The following is a 23,782-nucleotide window of genomic DNA, read 5'->3' on the forward strand; positions in this document are numbered from 1 at the left end:
TTTAAATTTTAAATTAATCTTCATTGTGCATACAGAAGTACAGAAGTACTCAGCTGTCAGATGAAATCAAATTTTGTGACCTCTTTGAAGGTTTGTATGCATCACAGACTTTTATGTAGCCCCAAAATTGCAGTGCTTGATATTGACTTTGATATAAAATTTGTGGAATGTGTTTTAGTGTAGCCACTTCAAGATCTCTCATTTACTGATGCGAATAGTTCTAGGCCAAATTTAGATAATTTGACATAGAAGTATCCCATTAATTTAGAAAAACATTTATTTTGATGTCAAGCAACTGCATACATCAGTTATTTAGGCTCATATGTTTAAATTTATAAGAAAAAGGTAATTTGAATAATTCTGTCACCATTATCTCTAGGTTAATTTTGCATTTGCTTCTGATCCATCTTTTTCGTCTTGCTTCATTTGCAAGTATTTGTTCTTGCAAAATCTTCAACATCCCTTTGTTAGCTGGGCTACCATTACCTATCAGTGCTATTTCCCAGCTGGTTTTTAAAATCACTGGGGGTGCTTTGGAATTTCTGGTGTCAGATATGCTGAAGCCTGACTGTTAACACACAGCTTAAATGTGTTCTAATGTTCTAGTGACAAAAATAGAATTGGAGAAATAGAGAGGGAGGAGGGGCGGGAAGTACCCTCAGTGTTTTCTTGATTAGTAAGAGAAAAATATTTATAGAGCAGGTGTACATACTTCTGCTTTAACAGTGTATACACTAAATACTGTGAATATTTCTTAACAAGGAAAAATAAATCAGTGTCTTCCAGGCTTAGATGACACCTATGCGATATATTAGGTAGAGATGGCTGACAAATGAATTAAACCCATTAGTATCTGTTCATTCATATTGTTTTTCTATTAGTCTATTTCTTGGCACAGTTTTGGTCCATACCAGCTAATATGTTTGAAAGACATGCGACACAAAACAGGGAGGAGTGGTTGGTAGACAAGTTGTTAATGCTGTAATTCAAAGGGACTAGGAACGGCTGGAGAAAGGAGCTAACAGAAAGCTCATACAATTCAACAAAGGGAAACGAAAAGCCTTGCACCTGGGGAGGAACAACCTCAGGCAATAGAAAACACTGCGGGCTGACCTGTTCTTTGCAGGGCTGCTAAGAAAGAACTAGCAGGCTGTCTTGGCAGACAAGAAGTAGATCATGAGCCAGCAAAATATTGTCATGGTGAAACTGGCCAGCAGTGTGCTGTCAGAGCATCACCAGCAGTGTGAGGGAGATCATCTCTCTTCTACTCAGCAGAGGAGGGCTATGAAGCTGATTAAATAACAGGAGTATGTCTCATGAGGAAAGCCTGAGGGACAGGGGACCTTTTGGATAAAAGAAGGCTTGGCAGGAGATCTTATTACTACCCAACGAGAAGGTATAAAGAAGACGGCGTAAGGCTTTTCTCACTGACAAGAGACAATAAGCAAAATGACATAATGAAATTCCATTGGGAGACAAGAAATCTGCTGTTGTTTTTGTTGCAAGCATCATTAAATTCTGACACAAGTTCCCCAGAGAGGTTTTAGAATCTCAGTTCTTGGAGCTATTCAAAACATGACTAGACACAGCCCTGACAAACTTTCTCTTGCTGACCTTGCGGAGCAGGGTGTTTGGACTAGATAACATCTCATGAGGTCTACTTTCAACAATGTGATTTTGTGAAGTACAGTTTAGGGAAGTATCAGCGATGAAGAGAGATGGGGAGACTCTGAGATGGTTGAATAGATCCAAATATATTGTGGAGTAAAAATGCTTATATCCTATTTTAGGAAGACCAGTGATGTTTTACTACAATGATTGGGTTAATCATCACATAAACAAACTTATACATTTTACATCTCTTGCTTGCAGACTTTGATGTAATTTTCTTTTTCTGGTAAGTCAGTCTGATTTAATCTTCTTGCAATCTTGATTTAATCCTCAAAGTTCTGTTTGCTCTTGCCAAAGCATCCTGTTATCAAATCTCTTATGCTAGCCAGGTCCAAAGTCCATCATTTGTCTTGTGTGTCCCAATAGGGAAGTATAACAGATCCTCCTAATGGGCTGTGTGTATGAAACAGCACTACATTAGACTATTTCACCTCTCTGTAGTCCTTTACTAGTATGCATTTGCTATATCCAGTACATCCCTATGTATGGGAATGGAACATCCCAGGTCAGGAAATTAATGCAATAAAATTTTCAACCTGGAGGGCAGTAGTGCAGTAAAAAGCACTTATCACTAATGAATGTCTCAGCCTCTCTCCAGAATCCCTGGAAAACTGCTTGGCAGAAAAGAATCTGGAGGTGCTGGTTGACAGCTGCCTGGACATGAACTAGCAGTATGTCCAGTGCAGAAATACTGTGTCTTTCCAATTTCTTTCCAGCAGTAAAATTATATTAAAAAAAAAAATTCTGTCCAGCAGGACCAGGGTGATGACAATCCCTTGTATTCAGCACTGGTGAAGCCATACCTTGAATTCTGTGTTCAGTTTTGGGCCTCTCATGACACAAAGCACACTGAGGTGTTGGAAAGAGTCCAGGGAATGGCAATGGAGCTGGTGAAGAGAACACAAGTCTGATAGGAGCAGCTGAAGGACCTGAGAGTGTGTAGCCTGGAACAAAGGAGATTCATTGTGGGGACCTTGTCACACTCCACAACTGTCTGAGAGGAGGTTGTAGCCAGATGGGAGTCAGTCTCTTCTCCAAGGTAACAGGCTATGGAACAATAGGAAATGGTTTCAAATTTTGTTCTTCTTGGAAAGGGTTGTCAAGCACGAACAGGCTGTCATATGGTTGGCTCACCATTACTGGGGGTATTTCAAGGACAAACAGATGTGGCTCCGAGGAACATGATTTAGTGGCAGACTGGACAACGTTGGGTCAGATTCAGTCTTAAAGCTCTTTTAAAACCTAAACAATTCTATGATTCAATATTGGGGCTTTTTGTTGTTTGATTTTGTTGGGTTTTTTCCCAACCTGCTTTTGCTTGTTATAATTTACAATATATAATGACATTACTGCTGCAGTTGGGTAACAAAGAAACTTTCAGAGTGCAAAAATCTTCCTTACTTTGGCTGTTGTTGCCAGGCCACTTTCCATAGTATTTAAAAAGTCTTGGCAGTCAGGTGAAGTCCCAGGTAACTGGAAAAGAGAAACATTTGTACCCATTATTAAAAAGGGTAGAAAAGAGGATCCTGGGAACTCTGATCTGTCTGTCTCTGTGCCTAGGAAGATCATAATCAGAACTTCCTAGAAACTCTGCTAAGGCACACAGAGGACAAGAAGGTGATTCCACACACCAGTATGGCTTCACTGAGGGCAAGTCCTGCCTAAGCAATCTTGTTGACTTCTATGAGAGGGTCACTCTATCAGTGGACAAGGGAAATGCTACAGATGTCATTTATCTGGACTTCTGTAAGGTCTTTGATATAGCTCCCCACAACACCCTTCTTTGTAATTGGAGAGATATGGATTTGAAGAGTGGATTGTTGGATGGATAAGAAAGGGGTTGGATGATCTCATCTATGGCTCAGAATCCTGAGGTACACCACCTGGCAAGTGGTGTCCCTCAGGAACCACTGTTATTTAATATCTTCATCAATGACACAGATTAAGAGATTGAGTGCACCCTCAGCATGTTTACAGATGACACCAAGCTGAGTGGTGCAGTTGAGATTCCTGAGGAATGGGATGTCATCCAGAGGGACCTGGACAAGCTTGAGCAGTGGCCCATGGGAATCTCATGAGGTTTAGCAAAGCCAAGCTCAGCTGCTGCACCTGGGTCAGGGCAATCCCTGGTGCCAGCCCAGGCTGGGCAGGAACAGATCGAGAGCAGCCCTGCCCAGAAGGACTTGGGGGTGCTGTGGGTGAGAGCTGGACATGAGCCAGCCATGGGCACTCCCAGCCCAGAGAGCCAAGTGTGTCCTGGGCTGCACCCAGAGCCCCTGGGCAGCAGGGCAGGGAGGGGATTCTGCCCCTCTGCCCCGCTCTGCTGAGACCCCACCTGCAGAGCTGCCTCCAGCCCTGGGGTCCCAGCACAGGAAGGACATGGAGCTGCTGGAGAGAGTCCAAAGGAAGCACCAAGGTGATCAGAGGGATGGAGCACCTCTCCTATGGGGAAAGGCTGAGAGAATTGGGATTGTTTAGCCTGAAGAAGAGAAGGATTAGGTGTCATGACCTGTAGAAGAATTATAAAAGAAAGGCCTCAAAAAATCAGGCCTGCTCTGTTAAATCAGTGGCTGGCCAGTCATTTTTTCTAACTGCAGCTAGTACTTTGCAAGTTTCCATGCGAAAATAATCCTGGTATAAAAGATTTTTTTACACAACAATCTATTCCTGGGTGGAAAACAACTAGCACCTGCATAAATATTAAATCTATCCCATGAGAATTAGTGAAGAAATATGTAAACAATTTAAGAATAGAGAGATTTGATGGACAAGTAAAAAACCTTTTGCTAACCAATAGAGTAATTGGCAAGAAAGCTATTAACCAATTAAAGTTGAACATGAAGTCTGTAAAAACTGTATAAAATGAGTTGTGTGAATAAAGAATAGGCTTTTCCTGCATGAAGAAAATGGAGTCTTGCATGTTTTATTCTGAAAATTAGGGGTAACCTAATTGTGAGCTTCTAGTACCTGAAGGGAGCTCACATTAAACATGAGAGGGACTATTTGCAAGGGCATGGAGTGACATGACAGGGATGAATGGCTTCAAACTGAAATGGGGTAGGTTTAGATTAGATATTAGGAAGAAATTCCTTACCATGAGTGTGGTGAGACACTGGAATAGATTGTACAGAGAAGTTGTGGAAATCCCATCTCTGGAAGTTTTCAAAGCCAAGTTGGATGGAACCCTGAGCATCCTGATCTAGTGGAAGATGTCCCTGCCCATGGCAATGGGGTTGGAACTAGATAATCTTTAAGGACCCTTGCAATCCAAATCATTCTATGATTCTAATTGGATAAAATCAGAAAAGGATAATTGGGCTATTCTCTAGCATTACGGATTTTTTTTTTAATCCAGCAAAAGTAGGAAACTAATCTTTATATGTTTTTTCTAAGAATTATAAACTTTAATTCCATATTATAATTTTTAATCCCAATGGTAAGTAATACAGAAACCACTTCCTGTGTACAGCAGCTATATGGTGCAGTATCACTGAAACCCTCTTGAACTGTTTGGGGATAAATGCTGAGGTACACCACTGTTCACAAGTTTGGGACAGTCTCTTTTATTTTGTTTCCTTTGTTGTACTCAGGGCATGCAGATAATGTTCTGGATTGTGTTCATCTTAACCTGTGGGAAAAAAAATTAGAATCCATTCAGAAAGAAGTAAAAGGATTCTGTTTTCATTTTAGATTTTTTTTTCATTGTCAATAATAGGAATGAAAGCTGATTGCAGGATAAGTAAGTAACTTAGATTTGGAGCATTTTTTGCCAGGAGTACAAACCTCAATTAACTAGAAAACAAAGCAATACAATAAATCTAAAAATTCTACTTAAACTGTACTTGAAAATCTCTAGAGGATAAACACCTCCTCAGTCTTGACTGAATGAATTTTTAGCTCATCTAGCATGTTCACTCCTGAAATAAATATATATGCATTTTATTATGTTTTTCTGCAGCATATGAAGCAATACAAAATATGGTCACTAGAGGCTAGGCTAGGTAATATTTACTACAATTTTTTATTTAACTACTAACTAACTAACACTTTATTAGTTGTTGTTATTATAACTAACTTTTTACTTTTGGAATACAGAGGTAATCAAAGAAAACCAGAAACTAGTTTCTAGAAACTAGAAATCAAAGAAAACTAGACCAGGTTTTCAGATTATTTCCTTGATATGAGTATTTGTTCTGTGTTATTCTGGTTTGCTTAAATGACATTAATTTTTCTCTGTTGTTATGCTTTGTTTTTTTTTTTTTATTTTATAAGTGTTCAAGCAGCTAAATTTGAAAGAATTTAATTATATTCCATTTCTTGGTTTAGATTTATTCAGATATTCAATTATGTGGTGTTGTTCTTTCCTACATTTCTTATCTGAATGCTGCAGCCTTTTTTTTTGTCCCTCTCATTCCTCCATATTTTTTTTAATCTATCTTATTCTTTAACTAAGAAACATGCAAGATGAAAAACAATTTGCAGTAATACACAGTAAAAACATGACTTTGTTTTTCAGCACCTTCCTGCTTTATTATATTAATAAATTCTCAATTTTAACCCACACTCTGATTTTTAAACTTAATCATAAGACACCACACAGGTACTTAGCATATTTACTTGAAATAACAAGTTATATGTGATTATATCAGTGTCAGTCCTCAACAGCATTAATTTACTACTGTGACACTAAGAATCTCTGGAGCTTCACATCCTAAGAATTTCCCCTTTTCTCTGATAGTTAACACATTCCATAAGGAACTGCGCTTAAGATTTATGAAATCAAGCTGGTATCAACAAATAAATCTTTCTCAATTTTTCATTTTACAGGAATTAAAGAGATATCTTTTATGCTGTCTCCAATAGTAACTAGGATTTCTTTGGTCTTAAGGCAGATATTTTTAGCCAAATGACTTCAGTGGTGATAAAGAGTTACCTGCCTTTCTCATACAACCAGTGGAAGTTTTCTTTATACTGGACTACGAGAAGTCCATTCTCTTTAAGGGCTTATGGTGTGACGCAGGAAAAACATACAAAGAGAGCAAAATACTTGTGATTTTTTTTTTTTCTTTAGGGAACCTCAAATATGTTAAGCATTTTTCTAGTACTGAAGCAAACACAAAGTCCAGTATAGAATATTAATCCCGATGTTTCCAGGTGTGTCATGCCTGGCTTCGTCTAGCCCTCGCTGCTGGACCAAAGGCTGCAGTTGTGGTGTTTTCACCCCAGAGATACCTTTGGCCGGCTGGATGCTGCAGCTGGGCACTCGGAACAAATCCAGGCAAAGTAGGAACTCAGTTTACCTTTGATGGAAAAGGTTCAGACGATGGTGAAGAGAAAGGAGCAGGTTCTATTGTAGAGTCTTAATCCAGAGTTTTATTTCAGGGTGGTAGACCTCTGAATGGGGTAACAACTCACAGTAGAACTCCTGGCCACATGGTCTCGTGTCCTTTTAAGCCCCGGGGACAGGGGGAGGGGAGGGACAGGTAAGGGCCAACCAGGTGGGAGGAGGGGAAGGCTCAAGGGATACAGACACTTGGACAGGCCAATGAGCCCAGACCTGAGGGGCATCTTTTGAACTTCTGCCAGTCACACGATGCCTTGCTGGAATGCTAAGATTGATGGACAGCTCTTCGCAGGAGGGCAAAGCGGGAGGGGAAAGGTTGGCACACCTGAGGGGGTTGGGATAGGTGAAACAGGAAATCACACTGCAACAGTCCAGCAAATTTTCTGAAGGAGAATTGCTTTCAAACACTGAAAAAACTATACTCTAAAATATCTACAGATGTTGCAGCACTGTGAGATATGTTATCTTAATACAACAGAATAGCTATATTGTATAGATTATCTTAATATAATAGAATTGGTATTGTCTGAGCACCAGTCCATCCTTCAGTGCCTTTTTAGAAAGGGACTGCATGAATCAGGCAATAAAACAGGAATACAACGAATAATGACACTCTACAGAACAGACAATAATTAGAGGGTAATCACTAATTTTTTTTCTCCTAATTTTTCTATTCCTCCTGAAGTCCTCAATGTATTCTCCATTACTGTTTACCTTACAAGGCTTGTTGATTTGTTATTAATTTATTAATGGATGCTAATTGATATTGATCTCAATGCCTTGTTTATTATCAACTCCTGAGGAACATATTATTATAAGCTGATATAACTGAAGTGAATTGTGGTCCCAAAGGCAGAATTCATATAAATAGCAAAGTCTGAAGAAACATTTCTGCTTTGAAGTACATTGAAGTTAAGAAAGATTTGTTTAGAAGGCACAGATAAGAGGAATGGGACACCTACAAAGAGATGGACAGAATAGGAGCTATGACAGATAAATAAATAACAAGACAGATTTAATTGGAAATCAACTCCTATCCTTCCCTGTCTACAGTGCTGGATCTGTCTAGGATCAAAGAGTCATACAGAGGGAAGATGAGATACTTCCTTGCTCTTTTTGTAGCTTTGCAATTTCTTAGCAAAACCAACAGAGTTAGAAATAAAAACTGCAAAGCTACACTTTACATTGAAGTAGAAAGCCCCCTCTTATATATGTCCTGGTTTCAGCTGTGATGGAGTGTTGCAGACAACTTTTATAAAAAATCCTCTCCATAGGATTTTTCCTCCTGAGAAGCTGAGCAGCCTCAGGAACAAAATGTAAACAATGATTATGTGCTGCTGTGGAATGCAACAGGTGGATCTTTGATTGGCCCATGTTGGATGTTTGTAATTAATTGCCAATCACAGTCAGCTGGCTCAGACAGAGAGCCGAGCCATAAACTTTTGTTATCATTCTTTTCTTTTCTATTCTTAGCTAGCCTTCTGATGAAATCCTTTCTTCTAATCTTTTAGTATAGTTTTAATGTAATAAATATCATAAATAATAAATCAAGCCTTCTGAAACATGGAGTCAGATCCTCATCTCTTCTCTCATCCAAGAACCCCTGTGAACACTGTCTCAATGGAATTGATTCTTTTCCCAGTAGCTTGTCCAGTGCTGTGCTGTGTACTCAGCGTAGAAACATGTTGAGAACACACTGATGTTTTGGCTTTTCCTAAGCAGTGTTTTCTCTGAGTCAGGGACTTGTCAGTATCTCATGCTCTGCTGGCAAGGGCCTGCACAGGAACCTGGGAGGAATCACAGCTGGGACAGGTGACCTGAGTGAGCCAAAGGGATATTTCAACACCATAAAATGTCATGACCAGCATATAAACTGGTTTATATGGTAAACCATAGCAGCTAGTAGGAAGAGGATGAGTCCTGCTCGGACACTTGCTGGGCAATGGTCCAATGGTGGTGAGTAACTACATTGTGCATTTCTCTGGGTTTTATTCATCTGTCTTTCTCCTTTTCATTACAGTTACTATTTTTATTATTATTTTGCTATGACTATTATCAAAATTTTCTTTTATTTATTTTGCCTAGTTGCAATTATCAAACTATTCTTATCTCAACCCATGAGTTTTATTTATGCTTCTCAATCTCCTTCCCACCTCACCAAGGGAACCCTTGAAGGGGAGTCACTGAGTAACTGCCTGGTACTTAAGTTGCTGGCTGGGACTAAAGCATGACAATATGAAAAAGTGTGTAAAGATTATTTATTAAATGATATCCAGTAGAAATGCATGAGCTCCTCTGTCATTCTGATTTGCTGCATCATTGTTGGTATCTGTCTCCTGCAGGTCCTTGTAATTGCAAGTTCCATTCCTCTGCATTGTCTGTCCTCCTTTCCATGTATGTTCTATTCCTCCTCCTCTCTCTGTGTCATCGAAGGAATCTTGCTGTTTTGTGCAGACTGGGTTCCCTACAGTCTGCACTTGAAACCATAAACTCTAACTCCTTCTCAGCTATGCAGTTTATATTATAAGGAAAATCTTTGAAAACTGAACACTGAATAAATTGTCTGGAGGCTTTGTTGTCTAGTCACAACTGAGAAGAGACTACAGTCAGACAACATGGCATATTCATTTGTACTATGTAAATTAGGGTCATTTTACAATTATAGCAACTTGATTGATATCATACTAGAAATACAGTTATATATCTGTGCTACTTTGACCATATTGAGAAGTTCTAGGACTGAATGGTGAAAACAATTCTGGTCCTGTGCCAGAGAAGACCAGGGTAATAAAAGAAAGTCCTTCTTTGGAGATTTGTAACTAAAATGGAAAAGAAAATAATATATTTACTGAGCAGTAATGGAATGCTTTCTAATAACACTCAGATTGAAATATTGCAAAGTCTTAAGGAGTAAGGGAAATGATACATCTGTATGAATAGGAAAATATTTTCTCCAGCAATAAAAGGAATGATAGAATGGTTTTTTGCTATTGCCAGAAAATTTATACTGACAAGTATACCCACATAACTCATTGCATGACAAAGACCATTGCATTGTCTTGTCAAAGAAAATCATAATTTTAATTTAGGATGAATTGTACTTTAGTAGCTGGTACAGACTTCACAGATCACAGATCTGAGTAATGAAACTGATTTTAAAAAAAACAGCTGTTACTTTAACAATTACCTGATTAGAACAACTTAGCCCTTTATCAGGGTTGCTGGCATCTTGAGGAAGTCATTCTTCATGAACTGACTAATTTTACGAAAACAACATACCTTCCATAATACCAAGATTTAAAGTTTAAATATACTTCAAGGTATCCACGTTGTTTCAACATACTAAGGGGAAAAAATTAATTCTGTCATCCTGTGTTCTCATAGAATTATTCTATGGTTCTTCTGGAGATATTTTAATCTCTCATTTTATTTGAATCATACAAAGCATGTCATTATTAAAAAAAAATCCTCAAGGAGTCTTACTTTATTAAATAGAAAAGGGCTGAGCCCTAACATGTTATGACATGATATGTAAAAAAGGAACTTTCTTAATCTTTTTCACCTAGGTGAAAGTGTGGTGTGAAATTTTTTCCACAGTTACTAAGAAGATTTTTCAAATACATTAATGTCAAAAGGCAGTGTAGGAATAACATAGACGTGTTACATGATGAGGGTCGTCACCTCCCAAAAATGGGACATGGACAAGGCAGAGATATTTAAGTATTTTTGGACCAAGGGGGTCTTAGTGCCCTGAACTGGAGGACCATTACTGTGAGAATGATCAGCTCCCAGTGGATCTTGAACTTGTGCAGGATCTGCTGTTGCAGCCTGATCGCTACAGATCCATGCGGTCTGATGGGATTCGTCCAAACATCCTCAGCTAGCTGGCTGTTGTTATTACATGTCTTGATAATTTTTGAGCAGAATCTGGAGTGGTCCCAGGTAGCTGGAACCTGGTGAGCATTATCCTGGTTTTCAAGAAGGGCAAGAAGGAGGGCCCTGAAAACTACAGACCTGTTAGACTGTTACTGTTTAGGAATGGTACTCCCCAATTCAGTGGCCCCATTGAGACTCCATAACCACACATTGCTCTCCCACTCCCCCTTGCCGTTCCCCTTCTTCTTCCTGCTCTGGCAGGATAGAGTTGAGAACCTGCAGCACAAAAGGTGAAGATTATGGGTTAAGATAATAACAGATTACTAGAAAGAGCAATGAGATAAGAAAACAAACAGTAACAGCAACCATACCAAAAGTATACAAAGGAGAGAGTGATTCACATGCATAAATGCTCACTGCAAGCTGTGACACAATGAACAATGACAGATAGCTCTCTCTCTCCACTACATTTGGGTTTTTTAACAACTGGAAGTCACACCCTTCTTCTCCAAAGCCAAAAAGTTCCTCCACTTCAACCTCCCCACAATGACATTATGTGGTATAGAATAACATACCGTCCTGGCCACAGTCCCAGACCCCCTCACAGCTACTGCAAGAAATTAACTCTGTCCTGGCCAAAACAAAGACACAATCTCACTTCTGTTCCCAGTAAAATAATGGAAAAGATTATTCTGGGATGTATTGAAAAACACTTGGAGGACAACACAGTCATCAGTCACAGCCAGCACAGATTAATGAGGGGAAAAGTCCTGCTTATCAAATCTGATTTCCTCCTACAGCAGGGTAAAAGTTGATCAAGGGAAGCCAGCTGATATAATCTTTCTGGATCTTGCCAAAGCCTTCTAGACTGTCTCTCCCAGGATCCTTCTGGACAAAATGTCCAGCTGTCTAACATGATGGCTGAGCAACTGACTCAAGGGTTGACTCACAGATTGGGCACAAAGGGTTACAGTGAATGGGGTGACATCTGACTGGTGACCTGTCACTAATGGGGTTCCACAGGGCTTCATCCTCAGACCTGTGCTCTTCAGCATCCTTGTTAATGACTTGGAGAGAGGACTTGAAGGAACACTAAGTGTGACAAGAAGATTAAATTGGAAGGAGCTCTCAACTTGCTGGAGGACAGGGAGGCCCCTGCAGGGAGACCTTGGCAAATTAGAGAGATGGGCAATCAGCAACTGTATGGATATTAAAATGGGCAAGTGACAGTTTCTGTGCCTTGGATGGGGCAACCCTCAATGTACAAGCTGAGGAATGAGATACTGGAGAGCAGCACCACAGAAAGAGACCAGGGAGTCCTGGTCCCTGGCAAGTTGAACTTGAGTCAGCAGTGCCCTGGCAGCCAGGAGGGTCAGCCTGTCCTGGGGGCATCAGGCACAGCATTGCCAGCCAGGCAAGGGAGGGGATTGTCCTGCTGTGCTCTGCTCTGGGGCGTCCTCACCTTGAGTGCTGGGGGCAGTTTTGGGCACCACAACATAAAAGAGATCTAAAGCTTTTAGAGATCATCCCAAGGATGGCCATGAGGATAGAGGGGAAGCCAAAGAAGGAAAGGCTGAGGTCACATGCTCTGTTCTGCCTGAAGAAGAGGAGACAGAGGACAGACCTCATTGGACTGTACAGCTTTCTCAGGATTGAAAGAGAATGAGCAGAAACTGATTTCTTCTCTGTGGTGGCTACTGACAGGATCTGAGAGAATGGCCTGAAGTAGTGTGAGGAGAGATTGAGGCTGAATATCAGGGAAAGTTTCTTCACCCAGTGGGTGTTTGGGCACTGGAACAGGCTCCTCAGGGCAGTGGTCACAGCACAAAGTCAGTCTGAGTTCAAGAAGTGTTTGGACAATGTTCTCTGGCATATAGTGTGATTCTTGGGGCTGCACTGTTCCAGGCCAGAAGATGACTCATTGATCTGACAGATCCTTTCCAAATCAATATATTCTATGATTTTATGATTCTATGATTCTGTTATCTAGTCCAACCTTTCTTCACAAAAGAAGAAAACAACTAAATATATTTATACTGTAATAGCAGTCTTTTTCTTTTGCTTATGTTGATTGTTAAAAACTAATGAGAAACCAAGTATAACCATAATTCATAATTCTGAATTGCATAAAGCCAGATGCAAGATAGATTAGTATAGAATTGGATATTCAATTTTATCCATTATAATAATGAGAAAAGACATGAAACAAGGTGAAATCAAGCAGTTACTCTGTGACATTTAACAAGTAGGACATACAAAATACTAAATTAATGCAAGCTCACTTAAGTTGTTGAGTAAGGGGACTAATTATTAAAACCATTTTAGGCTTATTTTAAATATAACTTAGGGGTCTTTTTTGGTTTATGTTGTTTTGTTTATTTCTCTTTTATTTCTGAAAAAGATCCATAATTTTTCCAATTTAAAACATTAAAACCAAAGAATAGCCTCATTTTAACTTTTTTTTTACAGGAGTGTTTCCCCTAAGGAAAGACAGGCTGCTCAGTGTAGCTGATCTCTTATCAGAATATATCCCTGGATTAAGATAGAAGAAACTTGTTGATTCTAATACTCTCATCCATTGATATCCTTTTAGAAAGCAGTCTGGAGTCATTACTGACACAACAGTGTATTCTATATCATAGGAAGGGACTGCAGAACCCAAAGTATGGTTCCATTATTTCAAGACCAATAAAAATAAAAGTAGAGGATGGGAATCAAATATAAAGTTTCTCCTAAAATTTTTAGTGATGATTAAATTCTCTAGTGCCCTGTGTGTGTATCATTTAAAGCCATAGTTTATTTTAGTTTTACTATATTTCTTCACAGCTCTAGCAGGCTGTTTCCTTTTGTCTGGAAAAAGGCCAAGATGGAATTTCTGTGGGAGGCTGAAGAGCTGTAACTTAGTTTCATGACACAGGGGAAAGACAGTATCTGAGCTGCAAAATCACAGTGGCATAGATCATATTATCTGTTGCCTGATTAAAGACTACTGAACATATATTAGATTTTATGACTAGATTATAGCTCTTGAGAAGAAAATAAAGAATCAAAGAACAACAGAAAGCTGATGCAGTGTTCTGCCACTTAAAGTCCATTGTTGCTTTCAGGCATTTTTAATCTGTCTAGGCCAAGTTACACTTAATTTTCTTGAACAGTCACATCAATTAATTCTAAATTCAGAATAAAGTTTTGGGTAGTTAGAGATTTTCTTCTTCACATGAGAATGAAAATTGAAATGAACTAGTGAGTTACACAAAAAACCTGCCCTGTTGTGACAAAATGAATTCAAAGAGACAGTACTTTGGTTTTGAGCTCTGCCCAGCAGTGAAGGAGAGTGTAAGAGGCCAAGTATTAAAAGCTGTATTTCTGCTAGCCATGGATTTTTAGGGAGAGCAGTTTCAGGCCAAAAATAGAGTTATGTTTATGCAAACAGATGAGCTTCTCAGATGTATAAACAGAATAACACTTTTAGTACTTTTATTGTCACTGTATCCAGACAAGGTTATCCTTAGAGTTATCCTAAGGCAATCTTCCATAAAAACACAGAACAGAAAAAGAAAACGAAAGAACTGGCCATTATGAAAACTGTTCCTACTTGGAAGAGCCTACAATACAAGCACAAAGAAGCAATAGATGAAGACAATGCATGGAGGAATCTGAGGAAACAATTAGCCTGTACTGATCATTGTGATAAGCAACAGAGACAACATATGCCTGCTTTAGCCATGTCATGTTGTTGTAGGCACAAAATCTGTTGCAAAAAAAGATTTTAAGGAAGGGTTTTAAAGCAAGTAACGCAGACATTACAAAGATATCCAGTCTCCTGCCTTACTTGGGACTGCTGGAGTGGAGCCTTGCAGATGTATTAATTTGAATATCCTGATATTTATTCATATCAGTGCAGTCTCCGACTTTAAAGTCTGAATGAAGACAAAACTGCTTACAAAATCAGTATGTACCTCAAAAATCCAGAAAATTCTCTCCTACCATAGAACTGTGAGTTACCAATAGACACATACATAAAAAAAAAAAAAATCTGGTATTTACATGGCTATGTCAGAAAATCTGAAATGCTGTAATAATGTACATTATAGGTAAACAGATTTCCGAAGAGATCAAAGTCTGCTCTCCTTAAATCCAGCGCTGTGGTCCTGCTTTTTGCCCTTCACTCTTTTTGTAGGATCATGAACCCACAACTTTATGGTCACTGTGGCCAAGGCTGCCCCTGATTTTCACATCTATGACCAGTTCTTCCTTGCTCAAAAGTAGCAGGACCAGCAGAGCATCCTGCCTTCTTGGCTCCACAGTCACCCATCATCCAAATGCTCTAGAAGATCTCCAAGACTCCTTGAACCCTTTTGTTTTGTCCCTCCAAAAGATATCAGGGCAGGTGGAGTATCCCATAATGACCAGGGCCTGCTTCTTCCAGTCATCTGAAAGCCTAAGCTACTACTTCCTGCTCAGGGAATCTGTAGCAGACACCCACAGCAACAACAACCAGGCTGGTTCACTTGCTGACCTTCATCCACAAGCTCCCATCTGGCTCCTTATCTATTCCGGGGCAGAGCTCTGTTCCTGCTGCTCCCTCACATAAAGGGAAGACCACTCTTTTCACCTTCCCATTCTGTTCTTTCTAAGAGCCTGTATCCAATCATTACAGCACTCCTTTCTTGGGAGCTCTCCTACCACACTTCCCTGATCCACTGATGAGGCATTATGACAGCACACAGACTTCTAACTCTTTCTGGTTTGTTTGTTTGGTTGGTTGGTTTTCTTTTATTTTTTATACAGCTTGCACTAAAGGCAGTTTACAGATTGCATTAGGGGCGTGTGGCAAGGTTTTTGTAGCAGGGCGGTTACAGGGGTGACTTCTATGAGAAGGTGCTAAAAACTTATGTCCAAAAAAACTGGCTGTGAGATAGATTCACTGTTGTTGGCCAAGGCTGAACCTCCTAGCAATGATGGTAGTGGTCTAGGATAACAGCACTAAGTAGGGGAAAAATTACTGCTCAACAGCAGCTGGGAGAGAACAGTGAAAATGTGAGAGAGGAACAATTCTGCAGACAACCAGGTCCGTGCAGAAGGAGGGCAGGAGGTGCTCCAGGCACTGGAGATTAGATTCCCTTTCAGCCTGTGGTGCAGCCAATGGTGAGGCAGCTGTGCTCCTGCAGCCCATGGGGTCCACAGGGATGCAGAGATCCGTGTGCCAGCTGCAGAGAACCCCGTGACAGAGCAGGTGAGTACTCAAAAGGTTCTGACACCTTGTGGAAAGCCCATGTTGGAGCAGGCTTCTGTCAGGACCTCTGACTCTGTGGAGAGAGGAGCTCTCATTAGAGTAGGTTTGCTGTCAGGACTTGTGATCCATAGCATGCAGTCTCATGTTGGAGTAGTCTGTTCATAAAGGATAGCATTCTGTGGAATGGACCCACGCTGGAGCAGTTAATGAAGAACTGCAGCCCACAGGAAGGATTAATTCTGTGAAAGTTTGTGGAAGACTGTTTCCTGTGGCCCATGGGAAGGATTAACATTGGAGCAGTTGCAAAAGACTGTCTTCTGTACAAAGAACTCCAGGCTGAAGCAGAAGATTGCAAGGTTCTTTCTTTATAACTGTCAGAGACAACATGTGCTAAACTGATCATCCATTCATGTTCTCCTGCACTGCTTAGGGGAAGGAGGTAGACAATTTGGAAATAACATCTAGGAAGAAGGGAGGGATGAGGAGAAGGTGTTTTAAGATTTTTTGTGCTTCTTTAGTGGCCACTTGACATCTAACCAGGGTCAAACCACCACGGAGAGGCACTCAATTGTGCTGACTACTGAATACAGGCTTGAGAGCTCTCTCAACAAGGCTATTTTTCAGATACCTCCTTCTTTTCATGTCTGTTCTCAAACAGATTGCTTTTCACTCCTGTTTTGTTAATTGCTATGTCCAGTTCTGCTCCCATCACCCCAGGCCTTTGGCTTGCCTACTCCACACACAGAGCTTCTTTACTTGCTGAGAAATCTCTCCCTTGCCAGTTATTCCTAATCTAAATCTCTCCCTACCAGGTGTCTTACAAAGCATATCAGGCTGTTGACAAAGATAGATTTGTCCTACATAATCAGGTGGATCTCTTGTCTTCCAAGCTATTGACCCCTGAAGAGGGTTCAAAAAATGCTATTGTTCTCTTTATTTTCAGCTTGGACTACTATACACCAGCTTCACTTGGTCAAAGACTCCTTTAAATTCTTCATGTCATTTTCAGACAATACAAGGTGTTTTGTTTGATTCATTAAATTTACAAGAGGTATGTCCTTGTCAGGCTTCTTATGCAGCATAACTATTTCTCTTTTTAAATATTAAGCAACAGAACTGTTAGTTTTAAAGGATATATTGATTCTACAATTACTTCTATTCTTCCAGTAAACATTCTGGAGATCTCAAGTATTCATTCTCAAACACACTGTTTCCACTGTGAAATGATGGTGTTCAATTACCCCTTGCAAAGACCCTCTGGGCAGCTCATTACAAGTGCAAACTGGATGAGACATATCTCATCCTTGGTATGATGTGATCAAGATTACAGAATTTCTATAGCCAAACTTAAATAAGACTTAAAACTCCACATGCAGTTTTATTCACACATCCAGATTATTCCAGCAGACCTAGATGCAAATAAAACTAAGCTTATATTTTTGGTCAGTGTAGCACCTGTGCTTTTCCCATTTGAAATAATTCTATATAAGATGGTGAAAGGATTAGGTTCCCTAACGTGCCACTTTTTCTCTCATCTATTGTTATTACAACTGTTACTGTACTTCCAATAAAATTAGTTGGATTTTCACTGGTATTGTAACAAGCTTCTGTAAGAAGCAGAATTAGATCAATTATTTCAGCAGCCCTCCTAATATTTGTCAACTGTAGCTAAGCATACAGTGGGGAGGGGAGGTGTGGGGAACTGTGCCTTTACAAAGCTCTGAGGTGACTTGGAGCAGAGTGATGCTGTTGAGAGCACACAGCATAAGTGCAGCGAGAGCCCTGAGGGAGCTTTACCTCTCCTACATCTCTGAGCCTGCCAAGCCTGCAGTCAAAGAAAACTTTACATAGCTTTTATAAATATGGGAGACCCAACGGCAAAATAGTTAGCTCAAGGGGCAGTGTTGCTCTAGCAAAAAGCCCTGTGCCTCATCTACCATTACCACTTGCAGCTGGAAAGCTTCTGTTTAACCCTCACACTGAGGTTTAACACTGTCTTTGAAAAAGGTGTCAGAATGTAAGCACTGCATAATGGAAAGAGGAAAGGTTCCATCCAACTGACATGTGGCATGAAGTAGACATTTTTGAAATTTATGCTACTTCTGCTAAGACTACAGCAGGTTTCAAGTCTCTCAATACTTTGAGGAAAATGAACTGTATTTTCTTCAAAACCAAAGGGATTATGTGTGCTTTAATAAAATATTAATTTATAGTTTCTGTTCAATTTGAACCAGATGCCTTTCATCAGAGGGCTGGTTTCCGGACTGAATTTAAATTGCTTTTAAAGAGGTTGATGCTTAAATGCACTATAGGTTTTGCTGCAGGTGTTTGTTTTCCTTTTTTTTTTTTCCCTCCTGGTTCCTTTATCATTCCTTTCTATCAGTAGCTGGTCACTCCAAATTTAGCTACCAGCAGTCAAAGGCCGTCGTCAAAAACTGGTTCGCACCTGCAAATCAGATAGTCATCCTTCCTTTCATGGATTATTTTCCTCTTCCCCTCCACCTTCTTTTTAGCCATACTAAGCATGCCTGTTTAAAAAAGAGTATTGAGTATTGAATTTCAAGGTAAGCTCTTTACAGAGTGAAAAAAAAGATTAAATCAAAAGTGTATTTTTTTTTTAACATGTCTTTTTAACATGTCTTTTTTAATGTGTTAATGGCATCTGAGTAGAAGTCATGTCCATGTAAGCGTTTAGATTTGCTGAAATTTTTATGACATTTGCTATCAGATGCAAGAGCTAGCTGAACTTTGAATAGAAGAAACATTCTACTTTTAAGCAAACCAGCTTATTTAAAGGTAAAGAGGTCAGCCTACCAAGAGATGCCTAGAAGCTAAACACAGCTAAGGGCTGCTTAGTGTGCTTAAGAAAATTAAGGTGGAGTGACTGTACATATAATACTGCAGAAGTTTCTATTGCTGTGACCATTTCCCATTCTAGCTAGACATCATTGATGTGCTAAATTGGCAGGAAATTGCATAGCAACCATGACATGTAAACCATTACATGGTGTAAGCTGCTCTCTTGTGTATGATCTCAGTTTCAATCTGCATGAGTTGTTACAGAAGGATTTGTCCAAAAGTTAGAAAGTTTGAAACAACCAAGGGTTTAGATTATGTATGGCACATCGGTATTCCCAGTGGTTTGCACAGTTATTTCATCTGACCTCCAGAAAAGTGCCTCTAGCACTTGTCAGATAGTCAGATTTGGTTTTTCTTACACTCATTGGGGATTAGACTTCTATTCAAGTTCATTGCAACCTGCCAGCAATGGCATTGTCAAGAAGAGCTTTTTGCTATCTTTCTGATCAGCTTAAATATTATTTCCCTTTATTTACTCATTTTAATATAATTTTCTTTGTATGGATGCACTGTATGCAAACTTACTCAACTGCTAAGTTTCAATCTTCAATAAAGACTTAAAAGGCCCACTTTCTTAGTAACTCAAGTTTCTTATTTTTAGTCTGAGACCTTTGTTTACAAGCTCTGCTCCTGCATTTTAGGAACTTTAAATTCTGATATCTGCTTGCAGATCTGTGACTTTGCATAAGCCAGGGTTTTTTCCCCTCCTGTTCCTAGGCAATTGCTGTAGCTGTCAGCACATTCCTGGGTACCTAAGGCAGTAGCTAGCATCTCAGACAGCTTCTTAATGAAAGACCCATGCTGATCCTTCCATTTATGCATTAGGTCATTGACTGATCTAGCACCTACCCTAATCCTGCAAGGTACACCAATTTTGTTTTAATCAGCTGGAATTTGCAGAAATGAGCATTCATAGTGCAAGAGCTCTCCAACATGGTACATGCTGCACCACTTTCTCCAAACATACAGCATGGTGTCCTAAAGTATTAAATTTATAAATGTACATTTGTGAGGAAAGGTATTACAATAAATATAACTGTTGTATTGGACTACATAGTTTATTTAGTTGTTTTTTGCACTGGGTGTTGGGTACATGGTCTGTCCCATTTCCCCTTTCCCCCCAAAAGCCCTGGTGGTAATGGTTTGTCCCAGGTTTACTCCTCCCCTTGCCCCTTCCTCAGTTGTATCCCATTGATTGTGGCTTCCTTCCTCTGCCCCCCTTCCCCGCAGCTTAAAACACCCCCAGGAGGAGATCCCCACTCTTTTCATCTGGGAAGTCACTGGGACCACCTGGTGTCTCCTATCTAGGAAATAAAATAGGACTGTGTTGCCAAGAGGAAAAGAGTGCCTCTGTCTTTTGCCTTTGTCCTATGTAAGATTGTTAGGGCTAAGGTCTATAGCTAGCTGGATTGGACCCGAACATCCCTGCAGGCGTGATTTTACATATAACCTTTTAGCAGAACCATGCTATCCACTTACAATCAATCAGGGAGCATACAGGAAGATGTGCATGTAAAAGATAATTTCAGTTTTTCACTGAACAGTGGATACAGCCCAGAACTGTCTCCTAAGACATGGTAAAATTCAGCTTTAAAGGCATAACCTTACCCCAGCATCACTCTATCAGAAAAACCACTTATATTTTCACGATAAAGTTAAAAGTTATTTGATTGATGCATAATTACAATGTCTGTGGTATAAGAAAGGACACTGCTACTGTGCATTTATTTTCATCTGGATGAGGACCAGGGGAGGACTGTTCCAAAGTGCTGAATGTGTGTCAGAGACAGGATAAGTTTGGTGTCTCAAGCCAATGCCTGTGTGTGTGGCTGGGGGCTAGTCAGACCTTGCTTCGGGTGAGACAGAGCCCTGCCCCCAGACTTGTAGACCTATCAATCAATCAATCAATCAATCAGTCAATCAATCAATCAATCAATCAATCAATTAACCAACCACACAGCAGGGGCAGTGCTGACCCAGCTCCTGACTGGCTGAGTGACCAGAAGTCCCACCTGAGAGAAAGGCCCATGAAAGATCGAGGGTTTAAAAGGGATTGACTATGAAGTGGCCATTCATCTAGACCCTCGCTTCTCCTGGAGTTTCTAACTCATGCTGTAACTCTAGGAGCTGGTAGCCGTATGTATGTTTTTCTCTACCCTTTCTGTCTTTTTCTGTACCTTTTCTGTCTTTCTCTCTCTTCTGCTAATTCTCTTTTTCATAAACATTTTTTGGTAACTAGGTATCTTACAGGTTTAAGAATTTCTAGGTTGAATAGGCTGAGTGCTAAATGCTGAATAAATGCTAAGTAGTGTTATAATAAGTGTTTTATATTGCATTTGGTATTGTATTTACTCCTTTGCCAAAGATTCCTTAATTCTCTGTATTTTTGCCAGCAAACCTTTGTGTGATGTTTATTTCTTGAGAAAATCTGGTCAGTTTCTCCTTTGTGTCTACCCAATGAAAAAGAACTTTGGTTTAACCCATACATTATGTGTCCCAGGTGCAACAATGCACAATATATAATATATTTACAGGGCTTTTTTCAAATCAAAAATTTCTCTCTTTTTTCTTTTTAATTTGTTTTGTTTTGTTGTTGTTGTTGTTTGTTTGTGCTTTTTGTTTTGTTGTTTTGTTTGGTTTGGTTAGGTTTTTTTACTACTAATATAAAAGAGAAAGATTTCTCTAAAATATAAGCCAATAACTAGGCCTTCCAAGAAATTTTTATTAGGTATTTACTACATTTTTATGTTTCACTTGTGTGCATGTATATGTGCATAAAATTCACCTGTGTATTTTTGTCCCTTCATTTCTTTATATATGATTTTGAAGAAACATTTTTTTTACTTATTTCTTTGGAACTATGTCTTAACAACTGATTGTCCCAACCCCATGTGATAGTTTCTGTGTATGTTTCCTATGCATCAATTATGTAAGGAGATGCTCTAGTTTGTTTAATGTTTTTGTGCATTTCTCAGTGCTTTCACTTGTATATGGTGAAAGCTTTTCCCCACTGGTATTAGCAGTATTAGCACAGGCTCTTAAATTAACCTGTAACTGAACTGAAGCTGTGACTTATCTTCTTTGGACACTTTGCAATGTTTTTGTCATTCTTTTATATTAAGTAGATAGCAAATCTCTGTAAAGGTTCAGAAATGAAAAATCTGCTTTTGTGGAGGCAGCTGATCACTGATTTCTGTTACCTCAAGATTTCACACAGTATTTTTAATGCTAGGGCTTGAAATCACACCTCAGTTGTCAACATTCATATTTCCTCAATGAGTTGAAAATGAAGGGCTGATATAACAACATTTTATAGCTTCGGAAATGCTCTCAGTGGATCTCACAATTTGCCATTTGGCTGGGGAAATATAAAAACTACATCAAATTCAAAAGAGGAGCCTAAACTTCTTTGGACCAGAACTTTCCTTTGACAAAAATAACATGCACACCAGGACTCATAACAGACATTAACAGTGAGGTTTAAACTGCTTGCTAAGATTTTACAGAAATATTCAGATTTTTAGGTATACATGTGTATTTTTTCTAGTCAAGCAAAACCTGTATACCTATCTGACTGTAGGCATGGTGGTCTGACCTCAGCTGGTGGCCAAGCACCTAAACAACTCCTTCTTACAGCTGCTTTGCAAGACAGGGATGGGGAGAGAGTATACAGAGAATAAGACAGACAAGACAAACAGGTCAAAATAAAATATAACATATTAAAAAAAACAAATAAACTCCTCCTAGACAGGACTATCCCCCCCCCCCCCAAAAAAAAAAAAAACAAAACCCTAAACAAAAACCCTAAACAAAAACAAGAGAATAAAACTAACCCAGAAAAAAACCCCAATACCTCCATAGAAACAGAGGGCAACCTGCCAGCAATGGCATTGTCAGGGCTAAAATTCACTTGCCAGCTCTTCTCAAAGCACAGCTCTGATTAACACGATTCCCAGGGAAGTAAACTTAGAAACATGTATGTGAAAATGTATAAGATGTGGTACATAATAAATGAAGTTACATTATCTAATAGGTATTGAGATTCAAGCAGTTTTGCAGAAAAATGTCCCCAATATCTGTTCTCATTTAATTGGTATCCCCTACCCAGCGTTTTGTCTACAAATCATGGGCTAACCACCTGCACAGACATTCTGTAGGACTACTTGTTGGAGTCACTTTCAAATTGTTCCAAACTTTTGCACTGATTTATTTTCTTTCCCTTTTGGAACACAAAAGAAATGACCAATTAATTTTCTATTCCAGAGGAAAAAAATAAAACCTGAGAACCTCTGTGCCACCTGCCTGAAGCAAATTTTCATTGTTGAGTTATATCAGAGGATTTTAAACTTGAAGTAATGGCAGATCCTTGGCCCCAGCAACATGCACGGCTCAGCTAGAATTGCAGATGATTTTATGTATGTTGCCAGTAAGACCATTTATATCACACTGTAAAAAATGAACATGAAGTAGTGACAAACTTGCTGCTGCTGTCAATCAAGGATGGTTTTGTTTTTCAGTGAGGGCACAATTTGGATGTTTAATACTGCTCTGAAAATGCAAGGTGGATTATAAAATACTAGACAGAAATGGAATACGATTGATTAAAAACTTGCTTGAAACCCTTACATAGACATCAGCAAATTGAGGAAATATGTAAGGATGTTTTCATCAGAGTTTATAGTTAGCATTTATGAATTCAGATACAATGATAGTTAATGTATTAGGTTTATTTAATACCATTTATTAAGGTCCTCATTTTCATTTTTCCTGAAGAACATTACTGCACCGTCTCTATA

The 23,782-nt window shown here is 39.3% G+C and overlaps 1 long non-coding RNA gene across 1 annotated transcript; it reads right to left on the bottom strand.

Annotated features, from left to right (window-relative positions):
- Positions 1-1,733: 1,733 nt before the first annotated feature.
- LOC136569189 (uncharacterized) lies at positions 1,734-5,011 on the bottom strand. Its single transcript, XR_010785322.1, has 3 exons — positions 4,766-5,011; positions 3,073-3,144; positions 1,734-2,718 (listed from the first exon to the last, which is right to left on the bottom strand). It is a non-coding gene; the product is annotated as an uncharacterized lncRNA (long non-coding RNA).
- Positions 5,012-23,782: the final 18,771 nt, after the last annotated feature.

The sequence above is a fragment of the Molothrus aeneus genome, chromosome Z (assembly GCF_037042795.1).
Source record: "Molothrus aeneus isolate 106 chromosome Z, BPBGC_Maene_1.0, whole genome shotgun sequence".
NCBI classification, from domain to species: domain Eukaryota; kingdom Metazoa; phylum Chordata; class Aves; order Passeriformes; family Icteridae; genus Molothrus; species Molothrus aeneus.